Source organism: Somniosus microcephalus, chromosome 7, assembly GCF_052327205.1.
Source record: "Somniosus microcephalus isolate GS21.2 chromosome 7, FLI_Smic_1.0, whole genome shotgun sequence".
NCBI classification, from domain to species: Eukaryota; Metazoa; Chordata; class Chondrichthyes; order Squaliformes; family Somniosidae; genus Somniosus; species Somniosus microcephalus.
The window spans coordinates 43911294-43925359 of record NC_140993.1 but is presented as its reverse complement, the minus strand read 5'-3'; the positions used below and the strand labels follow the sequence as shown (position 1 = coordinate 43925359).

The 14066-nt window shown below is 48.1% G+C and overlaps 1 pseudogene; it reads left to right on the top strand.

The window, feature by feature from the left end:
- The first annotated feature begins 439 nt into the window (after positions 1-439).
- On the top strand, positions 440-4303 carry LOC147114623 (uncharacterized; annotated as a pseudogene).
- Positions 4304-14066: the final 9763 nt, after the last annotated feature.

The following is a 14066-nucleotide window of genomic DNA, read 5'->3' as shown; positions in this document are numbered from 1 at the left end:
AAAAGAATGCCCAAGGTCAGGGATCAATCTAGAGATAGGGATCCACAGCCTGCAGCCTCAGACTGCGCGGAACCCACAGGACAGGACAGGGACTCAGCAGCCACACCGAAGGGGGTAGTGTGCTGCAGTACAGGAGCGCACACTCCCCCTATCATCTGGGATTCAGGGAAACTCCCAGTTGTTTTAAGAAGGACTCTCCGGGTCCTGCGGTACAGGCCACCTTACGCCCAGGTGTACAAGCTGCCCAGAAGCCGCAGAAGACAGAGGCCATACAGGAATTAACCTGGCCGTCCGGAGACGAGCGGCGGATGTACATAGCTTTTCTGATGAATGTTAGGTGTTTTTTACAGTTTTGGTAGTTTTAATATCATTATTATTTAATTATTTTACAATACGTAGGTTTACATTTCGAGACTCGATCACTTGTCAAGCCAGAGAACCTTCTCGGGACATAGCTATCTGTTTTGTGTGTCCCTACAGAGAGGAAATCGGCATGAGGAGGGTTCTGCTCCTGCTTGCCCTGGTAGGGGTGAGCATCGGTGACCGAGGCGACGTGGAGGACTCCCACATCTATGGGTGCTCAGGAGAGAGAGCGCCGATCGTTACCGCTGGGGGTGGTGAACCAGGTGTGGAGGAGCTCACTATTTACTTCCTTGAGGGAAGGTGGCCAGGGTGGTTGGGGTCTATCTCGACACAATACTCCAGCCAGACCGGGTTCACCTACGGGGAGGCCTCCATCCCGTGCCCCAGGGTACAGGTCGTTGCTACAAGGGTCAGTGTCACTGAGGGGAAACGTGTGTGTCTTACATGCAAGGGATGGATTCCCCTGGATAGGTGGTGGTGGCTCAGGAAGCTGAGCAGGGACATAGGGGACCGTACAGCCGACTGGGAATGACTGGGGAACAACACCCACCGGACGATCACAGGGACCCAAGGGGGAGTGATTGTGTGTTGGGATAAGTGGTGGGAGTCGGAACAGGGAATCTATATCTGCATGTGGGGATCAGAGAGAGCCTTCCCCACAGGCATAGCCATCATCTTCTCTAGACAATGGCAAGATACCGGGAAGGGGATGGGGTGGGATTCTAGCCTGCATGCATGCACGCTCCAACACTCCCCTATCCCAGTCAACACCACCGAACTCGTAGCACGCACCCGAAAGCCCCTGCCCACGACCCCGACATCACGGACAGTAATAGAGAGGTGTCCTACCACCACTAAGGGACCGGGGAATGGGTTAGTACTAGTGCCGACCGAAAAGGTACTATACCGGGGGTACACTATGCCGTAGCTTCAGTTATCCTAAACCTTACCGAAGTACACTTACCTGAATGGTGCCCTAAGGAGACAGAACAGCTATGCCAGGCCCTACCACAAGAAATGTTTAGGAAATTTTACAAATTCAACTTTGCCAACATAGACAAAGCAGAGCTGTACACATTACACGCTGAGCACACTATGGGCACAGGGAGAGAAAGAAGGGGAACCTGGAACGATATTTTCACAACCTACAATACAGGATCCTCTGTAATAAATAGCCTGGACGATATAGAACTGCAAACACAAATAAATGGCCTAAAAACCCAACTACGAAAGATCCTAATGGAAGAAAACACAGTGGTAGGCCCAGAGCTACACGAGGACCAAGCTATGATGGTCCATTTAAAGGAGATCATTGCTGAGCTAGAAAGACACGCAAAAACAGTAAATGCACTCATACGGGAGGGCAGGAATGCTTCGGATCAGGCTGCACAGAATGAGGTGTGTGTGCTATACGGGCCATAGTTGCTGGGCGAGGGCCGCAGCAACCTGGAGGATTTAAAATGATGTTTAGTCCCCTCCTGGATCAGCAACAAGCACCTCGCAGCCCTCCACCCGTTTAGCAATTCGCTGAGCCCGTGTCAGCTCCGCCTAGCCTCTGAAGCCTACCCTGTCCCAGTAGATTGCGGGCATTCCAATCACACTATCATGGGGATAGTAGTGAGGATGCCGGTCATGGGTGGGACAGCCTGACCCGCACCAGTATACAGGGTGGAGAACATTGGGATCATTCAAGGGGGTGCACACGTCCATTTCGCAGCAGTCCCACCTTATGTCATAAAGTGGGAGCACGCTATGACAGGTACTGGCCTCTCCGGGTGCCGGAACCAGGGAGCACACATAATACTGTGTCCCCAGCACTTGAACGCCTATTCTAGACCACAGTGTGGGTTTAAAGCTGCTGGTGCACAACCTGTGAACTGTACCATGGAGGTAATGGCACAAGGCCATGTTCCCCCACAGGTAGCGTTCATAGGGGGTGGGACATATTGTGTCACCAGAAGTGCGCCCCACTACCAGCATGGACAGCACATTTGGTGTCCGGTGAGTGACAGCAGTTTCTGCTTTAAACCCGAGGCACAAGTTCAAGTGGCCCAGGAACGGATTGTCCCCATTCCTGAACCCTCTACTGTTCACCTCACTGTCAGGGAAAACATAACCAACCTGCAAAACTATGTCACACATTTCGGCTTTGGAATTCCCCCTCTACCCGAACATCTTACCACCCTACTCAAAGCCATAGAAGTATCACAAAAACATTTCTATACTCTAGAACAAAAGACAGTCGAGATAGGGGCCGCGATTTTGGATGTCATAATTCCACCCTGGTGGGATATTTTCAAAAATATAGAGGTCCCTTCCTGGATCAGAATGGCTTCCCATATTTTAGTGGTCTGCCAGCTCGGTATAGTCTTCTACTGACTTTGCACAAAGTGCAAGGGGAGGGGCAGAATGCCCCGATCCCGACATGAGAGAGCATGGGACGTGCATTACAATAAAGTCTATGACCAGGTATGGGACGAGCCTTAATTGTTTTTAAAATAAAGTTTTGTGACCGTGTATTCTTTTTCTATGTATGTACCATATTTTCCAAGTGGTGCAGGGGTTTTGGACCCCCTCCGTGCTTGGATATGAATGTAATTGAATTTTTACCATCTGAACACTACATCTAAAAGGGAAGTACAATAGCTAAAAGGGAATGTATGTTTTGGGTCTTAGATAGGTAAGCTACAGGGGAAGGTTGGCTCTCAAGGATCAAGAATTTTGCTCACCCAGCATGATACTCTAGCAAGTAAAGTATTACAGGGGGGACTGTAAAATTCTCAAAATTAACAGATCCCCCAAAACGGGAAGAAAACCCTTAAAGAAAATGATTTTGGACCCTTGCCAAAAACTTCAGGGGGATCAAAAGCATGTTGGGCCTAACAGGGAGATTCAAGGTCAAAAACAGACATGGCATTTTAAAAGGGGGCATGTTTGGGCCTGAAATGGAAGAAAAAGGCTGCAACAATAGGAAATGGGATCAACCTCTGTAATAGACAGTTTGAGTATTGGAGTTAATCAGTTAATCAAACTGTCTGGGGGAACGGAAAACGTCACTCAGCCCCTATCAGACAATTTTACATTATAACAATAGACCCACGGAAGAGCAGTCTCCACCCAAAACACAGGACCCATCCAACAAATGCATAAAACAAATCACTTCGCCAACCTACAAAGAATCTCAGGCCCCACAGGAAACTCAAAGCCTGAGGACAATTTCACTACAATCAAGTATGAGCTCAACTGCTCATGAAACCATCCCGAAACCACTTCACACATTCTTAAAACTTCAACAGCTCATGGAAGCATACCGAAACCACTTTAAACAACTTAATATTAACGAGCCCGCCAAAATCTAACAATAAACCAGGACTGATTTGGCACGCACATTAGCAGGCCCCGATTAGTATAACTAAAGGCCTCTTTTCACAGCAGTAGGAGTTCCAAGTTCGAGTTCAGCACAGTTCCAACATCGAAACTCGACCGTTTCAGAGCAATATCAAGATCAAGGACTTCAAGCATCTCGAAGCAGCTCTCTCTTGAAGAAGAAGTAACACACAAGAAGAAACCAGAGCAACAGTTTCAGTGACCATCTTTGGGAGGGGAGGTCAGGGAGAGCAGCAGTGCTCCTCCGGGCCCCGCCAGGAACGCTCAGATCTTATCCTTTCACAGTCACACACCGACCACACGACCGCCCAGGCACACCGATCCCGCCCCTCATCTGGTCTCGGCGAGCGGGTTTCGGGATGGTTTGTGATCGCCGGGACTACCATAAAGTCCGGTCATTATCCCTGGTCCTTTAATGTCCAACTTAACTAGTAAGGTGGGATTGGGAGGGGTGAGGTATTTTTCTACTGTAATTCCCTCGTGTGTATCGAAGTGTTCCCCATTTTATTAGAGTGTTAAGATTATTGTGTTGTATTTTCTTTCTCAAATAAAGAACAAAGTTTTCTTGCACCAAAACCAGTTGTCTGCTGCACTTTTGTCACAACCCCCAAATAAATCCAAGGTCTAGAACCAAGGGAGTGGGAGCGATTTGAATCGCTCATAAGTCAGGGGTGAAGCTGACCCCAAACACCACCCCCTACAAAGGGGCAGTAGCAAGATGAAAATCAGCCCTGCAGTTTCAGGGCTACAGCAGAGGAAATCTTAAAGTGGAAGGTAGGTATAAAAGGGATGCTTCAGAGCATTCCCTCTTCACTATAGATGAAAATAACAAACTTGCCAGAAATGTCTTTGACTTTTATCAATCTTCATCACTGAGATCGTCCAGCAAGGTCTCCTACTCTGCTGGGTCACTCAAGTGATGTCAAATATAAGGAGCTTTCCCAAGTTGAAGTGGCTATATTGAAAACGGTGGTCAGGTCAACAATTTCAAACCAACCTGAGGGACTCTCCAAAGCCATTTGACATCAATAAACAACACCATAGACTGGGTCATCTGCGTTCCTAAGCTTCAGCATTGGGTTTACAAAATCAGCAGTTCTGGAGCTGCACTTGAGATGGTTTGAAGTTCCACCCCTTCACAGGTTTGCAATGAAATCCTACTCAAAAAAGTCCTGATCAGCAGTAAAGCTAATGGTTTTTTAAAATGTTTGAGAAATTTCTGATAAGACAATGAAAGGTAGATGATCCACCCCATGCACGGTGACACCAATGCAGATGCTGCATGCACTTGTGTACTAATGGGTTGACCTCGCCAGATAACACAGCATCAGTTTGTTCGCAAGTGTGTCACCCATAATGTGACAGGAGTGCCAGGACTGCAATGTCAGGCACCAAGAGCCAGTGAAGTTGGCCATTGTGCACTGGGCAATTTTCCAATGTGGAGATGAGAGCACAGGGTAGGATGGCAAGGGTTGGGAGAACAGGAAGACATGGGAGCATGGTTAAGGGCGCTTGCTTGCCCCAGAGGGTCGTGGGTGCCGGGGCAGCAGCGACGGTGGGTGGGAATTTAGCTTTAAGCAATGGCCTCCTTCTCAATGCCCTTTGCAAACAACTGCTGCATGGCTCAATTCAGACATTCCAACCACACTATATCGTGCCTGCCTTCTTTACAGAAAAGTCAGGATCCTAAATCGAGTTCAACAGTTTCAGATCATAACCTCGGTCACTATTACATTTTTATATATATTTTTTATCCACAACTTTCTTTTGTGCCCTTCCCCCTTTTTTCTCTCCCACATGGCAGCTGTCTCTCATTCTGCCAGCGCATTTCACACCTCATCTAGAGCCGTCTTTTGTCTCTTTACTTGTCCTATCACCATCTCGTCTCGTTTTGAATACCTCTTAATGTCTCTTCACTTCTCTTTTGTTCTTTCATCCCCATTTCCCAGCCCCCAAACTGGCCTTTTAATCTGTTTCATTTCCTGTGTTTCTTCAGTCCTGACGAAGGGTTTCTATTATGTCCGTGAATGATTGGGACACGGACAGCAGGAGTTGAACAAAACAAGTCTTTACTGGTGGAAGTCAATAGTGAAACTGAAAACAACAGAGGCTCACTAGCGCCTTTTATACAGGGGTGGTCACTGCCGGTACTGCAGTCTGAGACCAGTTATTCTCTTAAAGGTACATACACAACAATTCCTCCCCTTTTAGATAAACAGTACATAACATACATTTAACAACTAAATGATAACTACAGGTAGACTATCCTTTATCTGAAAACCTCGGGACCAGCCGTGTTTCGGTTTTCGGAAAATTTCGGATTTCGGAAGGTATTTTATAAGACTGGGAAATTTGTCGGGGTGGGGGTCGGCAGGGGGTTGGGGGGGTCGGCGGGGGGTCGGGGGGGTCGGCGGGGTCGGCGGGGGGGTCGGCGGGAGTCAGGGTCGGCGGGGGGGTCGGCGGGGGTCCGCGGGGGGGGCGGCGGGAGTCGGGGTCAGCGGGGGGGCCGGCGGGGGTCGGCGGGGGGGTCGGCGGGGGTCCGTGGGGGGTCGTCGGCGGGGATCGGGGTCGTGCGCACGACTTACGCTGACCCTCTGCTCAGCGTAAGTCGTGCGCCACTCTGGTCATGTCGTGCGCACGACTTACGCTGAACGAAAAAACCTTCGGTTTTTAGAGGGTTTCGGTTTTCGGAAGTTCGGATAAAAGGTAGTCTACCTGTAATTACAATCACAACCAATGTATCTAGCAACCGTAATTAAGTTTAAGCAATTATAAGTTCAGTCTTTGAGGAGGCTTCCTGATTCTGTCTGGATAACGCCTCTTTGGGGTATCAGGTTCTTCTGGCAATGTTGAGTCGGGATCAATGTCGTTGTTTGGTTCATCTGCTTCCAATATCACCGGTTCTGCGGTAGCTGCAATTGGTACGTCGATTTCATTGCCAGGTGTATCAGATCGTGGTGTGGAGTTGACGTTTTCCAGTGACTCTAGAATCTGGTCAGCATGGCGTCTTACAATGCTCTCTCCAACGTCCACGGTATACATGAGAGGTCCTTGCCGTGTACAAATCGTTCCTGGCTGCCATTTCTCAGTGCGGTAGTCCCGGGCCAAAACTGGTTGACCTATCTTAAAACTCCTGGTCGGCCTTTCATTCATATTCTGAAACTGCCTGTTCTCCACATCTCTTCGGACGTTTGGCTTAACCAAATCCAAGCAGCATCGTAGTCTTCGATTGAAGAACATCATGGCTGGAGTTTGGTTGGTAACCGCATGTGTCGCATTCCGGTAGGCAAACAAGAAGTTGTCCACCTTGTGTTGTAGGGGTATATCTTCATTACACATTGCCTTGATAGCTTTCTTGAATGTTTGGACAAACCTCTCGGCCAATCCATTAGTGGCTGGATGATATGGGGCAGATGCGTAATGCTTAACGCCATTGTTCTTTAAGAACCTCCGGAACGCTTCAGACACAAACTGTGGTCCATTGTCAGAGCAAATCTGTTCAGGCAGCCCATTCCTGGTGAATATGGTTCGTAAAACTGTGATAGTTTTTTCCGTGGTGGTTGAGGACATTTTTATTACCTCTGGCCACTTTGAATGTGCATCCACCGCAATTAAAAACATCGAGTCCATGAAGGGACCAGCAAAATCAATGTGCACCCTTTGCCATGGAGATGAGGGCCACTCCCATGGATGCAGAGGAGCTTGTGGTGGGGCGTTTTGGACCTTCTGGCATCCTGCACAGCTCTTGGTCACCTCTTCAATTTCTCTATCGATTCCCGGCCACCACACAAATGCTCTGGCTAAGTTCTTCATTTTTACCCCACCCAGATGACCCTCATGAAGCTCATTGAGCACTCTATCCATCAACTTAGGTGGAATTACTACTCTGGATCCACACATCAAGGTTCCTCTGCACACTGACAGCTGTTCTCTTCTCGGCGAGAATGCTGGCAGCAGTGGTTCGCCATGTGCTGGCCATCCCTTCACCGTTAAATCATAGACCCGTGATACTGTCGGGTCATTCTGTGTTTCCTTTTCTATGTTTGCATTCGTCACAGGGAGACATTCGACTATGGTCGAGTGGAATAACTCCATTGGATCCACTGCAAGGCCTTCTTCTTCCACCGTCGGCAACGGTAGGCGTGACAATCCTTCAGCATTCCCATGCTGTTTAGTTCCTTTGTACTCGATGTCATATTGGTGTGCCCCTAGGAAAAGGGACCACCTCTGCAGCCGTTGTGCTGTCATTATCGGTACGCCCTTCTGAGGGTTGAAAATGGAGACAAGAGGTTGATGATCAGTTAGTAGAGAAAATTTTTGACCGTGCAGGTAGTGATTGAACTTCTTCACCCCCCACACTAGGCTGAGGGCCTCTCTGTCAATCTGGGCGTAGTTACGCTCGGCAGAAGTTAACGAGCGTGACGCAAAAGCTATCGGCCTCTCTAAACCATCAAGGAATTTATGTGACAGTACCGCCCCAATGCCGTAGGGAGACGCATCACACACCAGTCTGATCGGCAGTGCTGGGTTGTAGTGAGCCAATACTTCCCTTGAAGTGATTAAGTCCTTACTCTTCTGAAAGGCCCGCTTACATTCATCGCTCCATTTCCATGCTACCCCCGTTCGTAGCAGGGCGTTCAGTGGGTGCAGAATTGTCGACAAATTCGGCAAAAACTTATGGTACTAATTCACCAATCCGAGGAATTACCTCAGTTGCGACACATTTTCAGGTGCTGGGGCCTTAACAACCGCTTCAATTTTGTCAGGGGACTTATGTAACCCCTCTTCATCAATTACGTGGCCACAATACGATATCTGTTTCTTAAAAAACTCGCACTTGGGGTGGTTGGCTCGTAGCCCATGTTCCCGTAGTCTAGTGAGCACCTGTTCTAGGTTGTTAAGGTGTTCACTGTCATCTTCACCTGTCACTAGGATGTCGTCCAAGTAACACTGAGTCCCCGGAATCCCTTGCAGGACTTGTTCCATCGCTCTTTGCCATGTCGCCGGAGCCGATGCTACTCCGAATACCAATCGATGATACTGGTAAAGACCTTTGTGAGTGTTTATCGTGAGATACTTCCTAGAGGACCTTTCAACCTTGTTAAGTCTGTGTGTTATATTGAGAATTACTACACAGACCACAAGAGTAAAATTTAACAGGTCTTTACTAGTCGAAGGTCAGGGCGGAACTGCCCAATAAATCATTACACAGCACTTATATACTGGTGTGGTCACCACCGGTATTACAGTATACAGCAGCCAAGATAAAGTAGTGCAACCCTTAAAATAGTTCTCTTAAAGGTGGAACGGTTACATACACTACAATCCTCCCTTTTTAGCTTAACAGTATATATTCTTCATTAAACATAACATCATAACATATATACACAACTTCATGTAAACACAGTTCACAGATTCAGTCTCTCTGGAGGCTTCCTGACTCGGTCCGGATAACGCCTTGGTGGTGTAGTAGTTTTCGGTGGTGTAGTAGGTTCTTTTGGCAAGGTCGATTTGGCTTGAATGCCAGTGTCGGGTTCATCTGATTCCAGTATTACCGGATCGGAGGTAGATACTATGGGTATCTCTGCTTCATCATTAGGCGTATAGAGTTGTGGAGTAGGTTGGCCCTTTTCGGATGACTCTATGATCTGGTCAACATGGCGCCTTATTATGCTTTCACCAATGTCCACAGTATACATCAGCGGTCCTAGTCGTGTGCAAATAGTTCCAGGCTGCCATTTCTCGGTACGGTAGTCCCGGGCCAAAACTTGTTGACCTATCTGGAAGGTTCTAGTTGGCCTTTCATTCATGCCTTGAAATTGTCGGTTCTCTACGTCCCTTCTGATGTTTGGCTTGATCAAATCCAGCCGGCAACTTAGTCTTCTATTGAAAAACATCATGGTGGGAGTTTGGTTTGTGACCGCATGTGTTGCATTCCTGTACGCCAACAAGAAGTTATCTACCTTATGTTGTAGATTTATGTCTTCATTACCCATGGCCTTTATGGCCTTCTTGAAGGTCTGGGCAAACCTTTCAGCTAATCCATTGGTGGCGGGATGGTATGGGGCGGACGTGTAGTGTTTAACCCCATTGTTTTTTAAGAACTTCCTGAATTCTTCGGACACAAATTGCGGTCCATTATCAGAACAGATCTGTTCCGGCAGCCCATTCCTGGCAAATATGGTCCTTAATACTGTGATGGTTTTTTCCGTGGTGGTGGAGGACATCTTTATTACCTCCGGCCACTTGGAGTGTGCATCCACCGCGATTAAGAACATTGAGTCCATAAATGGACCAGCAAAGTCGATATGTACCCTTTGCCATGGAGATGAGGGCCACTCCCATGGATGTAGAGGGGCTTGTGGTGGGGCGTTTTGGACCTTCTGGCATCCTAGACAGCTCTTGGTCATTTCTTCGATGTCTCCATCGATACCTGGCCACCACACAAATGCTCTGGCTAGGTTCTTCATTTTCACTCCACCCAGATGCCCCTCGTGAAGCTCCTTTAACACTTTATGCTGAAGTTTGGGTGGAATCACCACTCTGGATCCACACATCAAGGTTCCTCGGCACACTGACAGCTGTTCTCTTCTTTGCGAGAATGCTGGCAACAGTGGCTCGCCATGTGCTGGCCATCCCTTCACCGTTAGATCGTAGACTCGTGAGAGAGTCGGGTCATTTCTCGCTTCCTTTTCAATGGTAGAATTTGTTACTGGTAGACATTCCACTATGGTTGAGTGGAACATCTCCAATTGGTCCACGGTAGGCGCCTCTTCTACCGTTGGCAACGGTAGGCGCGATAAACCGTCAGCATTCCCATGCTGTTTTGATCTTTTGTATTCGATGTCATATTGGTGTGCCCCTAGGGAAATGGACCACCTCTGTTGCCTTTGCGCTGTCATAATGGAAACGCCCTTTTTAGGGTTGAATATGGATACCAACGGCTGGTGGTCTGTCAGCAGTGTAAACTTCTTGCCCTGCAGGTAATGATTGAACTTCTTTACTCCCCGCACAAGGTTGCGAGCCTCCCTATCTATCTGAGCATAGTTGCGCTCAGCGGAGGTCAATGATCTGGATGCAAATGCGACTGGCCTTTCCGAGCCATTTGGCAACTTGTGTGAGAGTACTGCTCCAATACCATAAGGGGAAGCATCACAAGCTAGACGAATAGGTAGCGTTGGGTTGAAGTGAGCCAACACTTCCTCTGAGGTGATCAATGCCTTGCTTTTGCGAAAGGCCTTCTTACAGTCCTCGCTCCACTTCCATGGTACTTCTTTCTGCAACAGAGCATTCAGCGGGTGCAGCACCGTTGATAGATTTGGCAGAAACTTATGGTAATAGTTAATCAACCCTAGGAACGACCTCAACTGGGATACATTTTCCGGAGCGGGAGCCTTCACAACAGCTTCGATCTTGTCAGGTGACTTGTGCAGCCCCTCCTGGTCAATGACATGACCACAGTACGAGATCCGTTTCTGAAAGAACTCACATTTCTGGCGATTAACTCGAAGGCCATATTCCTTCAACCTGGTGAGCACCAGTTTCAAATTTGCGAGGTGTTCCTCATCGTCCTCTCCTGTAATCAGAATATCGTCCAAGTAACATTGAGTGCTTGGAATTCCCTGTAATACCTGCTCCATGGCCCTCTGCCAAATTGCTGGAGCCGAAGCCACTCCAAAAACCAGTCTATTATATCGATACAAGCCTCTGTGCGTGTTGATTGTGAGATACTGGCGCGACTCTTCCTCAACTTCCATCTGTAAGTACGATTGCGCCAGGTCTATCTTGGTGAAGTGTTTCCCGCCAGACAATGAAGCAAAGATATCCTCAATCCGCGGAAGCGGATATTGCACCGTGTGAAGCACCGGATTAACTGTGATCTTGAAGTCTCCACAGATGCGGACCTTCCCCGGTTCCCCTGGCTTGTTACTCGATGAACGCTTCATGACGGGAACAATGGGCGTGGCCCGCTCACTCCAGTCCACCTTAGACAGTACTCCTGAACGTTCAAGCCCTTCTAGTTCAGCTTCCACAGCAGGTCGTATCGCATAAGGTACCGGTCTGGCTTTGAAAAATTTTGGGTTTGCATGTTCTGCAATCTTGATTTTTGCCTTAATTCCTCTCAGTGTACCCAGTCCCTGTTGGAACACCTCTTTAGCCTCATCCAATATTCTGGACAATCGTTCAGGTTTGACATCTTTCTTTCCGGAATCTACCGTTATTGCTTTTAGGGAGTGCCAGTCCATATTTATTTTCCTGATCCACTCCCGTCCTAGAAGTGGTGGACCTCCCTCAGGTAGTACATATATGTCCATTCCTTGGTGTTCTTTGCCCTTGTGTATCACCTTGACTTTTATCTTTCCGATGGGGTATACTTTTTGCCCCGTGTATGTCTGCAATACTATCTCCGCATCCCGTAGGGGAATATGTGTGAATAACCTTTTGTAATCTTGCTTATTCATGACCGTCAATGCCGATCCAGTGTCCAATTCCATCTTCACATGGACTCCTGCTATCTGCAGTGTGACCCAGATAGTTTGTCGGTCAGCTTCCTTACTCACATTGTGAATTCTCAGACTACCCAGTTCCTTGCTGTTGGAGTCTGAATCCGAATTCTGTTCATCCGAACTCTTCTCAGCCACCTTCTGCACTTTTCCTGCGGTGACTTTTTGTTGCTGGTCTTCTTTCCTGACCGGCATACTTTAGCTATGTGACCAAGCTTGCCACATTTTCTACATTCCTGGTTTTTAAACCAGCATTGGTTCTGATCGTGTTTTGTCTTCCCACAATGATAACATTTCGTTGTACCCAAAGCCATTTGATCTACGCCGAGTACCGCTGCCTTCAGCTGCATTTCCGCAGTGCCTCTCGCTGCGGCTTCGTGCGATGCTGCAATAGAGACAGCCTTATCAAGTGTAAGATCATTCTCTTCAAGCAGCGGCTTTTGTGTTCCTTCTTTCGACAATCCGCACACGAATTTGTCTCTCAGTGCCTCTGTCAGACTTTCCCCAAACTGACAGTATTTCGCTAGCTTACGCAGTTCAATTAAATACTCCGCGTTGCTTTCCTCTTTCAGTTGCGTTCTCGCATAAAATTTAAATCGTTCCGCTAACATCAGCGGTGTGGGGTTCAAATGATCCTTCAGGACCGCAACAATATTAGCGAAAGTCTGATCCGTCGGTTTAGCTGGTGATAGAAGATGCTTCAATAGCCCGTATGTCTTTGCACCCATTGAGTTTAGTAAGGTTACTGCTTTATCTTCATTTGATATTTTATTTGCCTTACAATATATCTCTATGCGTTCTACATACGTGGCCCAATCTTCAACATCGGGATCGAAATCATTGATGTTACCACGCTTAGGCATCCTCGCAATCTTCTTGAGAAACAAAAAGAAATTTTTCTTTAACTTTTTTTTTAAATGGCGGTTTCCCGCGCTTGTCTTCTTCCCCGCCCACGAAAATGGCGGCTTCCCGCATTTGCCTTTCTCCCCCGCTGGCTGTAATGGCGATTGCCATATTGCTGCGTTCGCCCTCCCCAGCGGTTCTCGAATCGTGCCTCCCAGCCCCTCTTACAATCCGGTCCTTTCCCCCCGGCTGCGGCTGAGTTCTCCGCGGTTTTTTTAAAAAAAAATTAATTTTCTCCCGCGCAAGCGGTTCTCGAATCGTGCCTCCCAGCCCCTCTTGCAGTCCGGTCCTTTCCCCCCCGGCTGCGGCTGAGTTCTCCGCGGTTTTCGTGCCTTACGCTGCCCCAGTCTCAGCGCCTCTGGCCCCGACTACTGTCCGGCTCTTTTCCCCGGCCGTGGTCGAGTTCTCCGCCCTTATATCCTCCGATCTTCCCTCCCCTATTTCACAGCCAACGTGGCCGACTTGCTGCTCGTCGCTGATCGGCTTACCCACCACCGTGATAGAAGGGATGATCACTGCCTGTTGCTGATGGAAGGCTTCATGTCAGAATTCTTCCTTTGCTCTGCAGACCCGAGTCTTCTCTCAGCAGAATGATGAGGGCGGATGCCTCCTCTCGACGCCCGTTAAACTGCCTTGGATGTATCTCTGCCGCAGGGTAAGATCGTACTCGTCGCCACTGTTAAGTCTGTGTGTTATATTGAGAATTACTACACAGACCACAAGAGTAAAATTTAACAGGTCTTTACTAGTCGAAGGTCAGGGCGGAACTGCCCAATAAATCATTACACAGCACTTATATACTGGTGTGGTCACCACCGGTATTACAGTATACAGCAGCCAAGATAAAGTAGTGCAACCCTTAAAATAGTTCTCTTAAAGGTGGAACAGTTACATACACTACAAACCTTC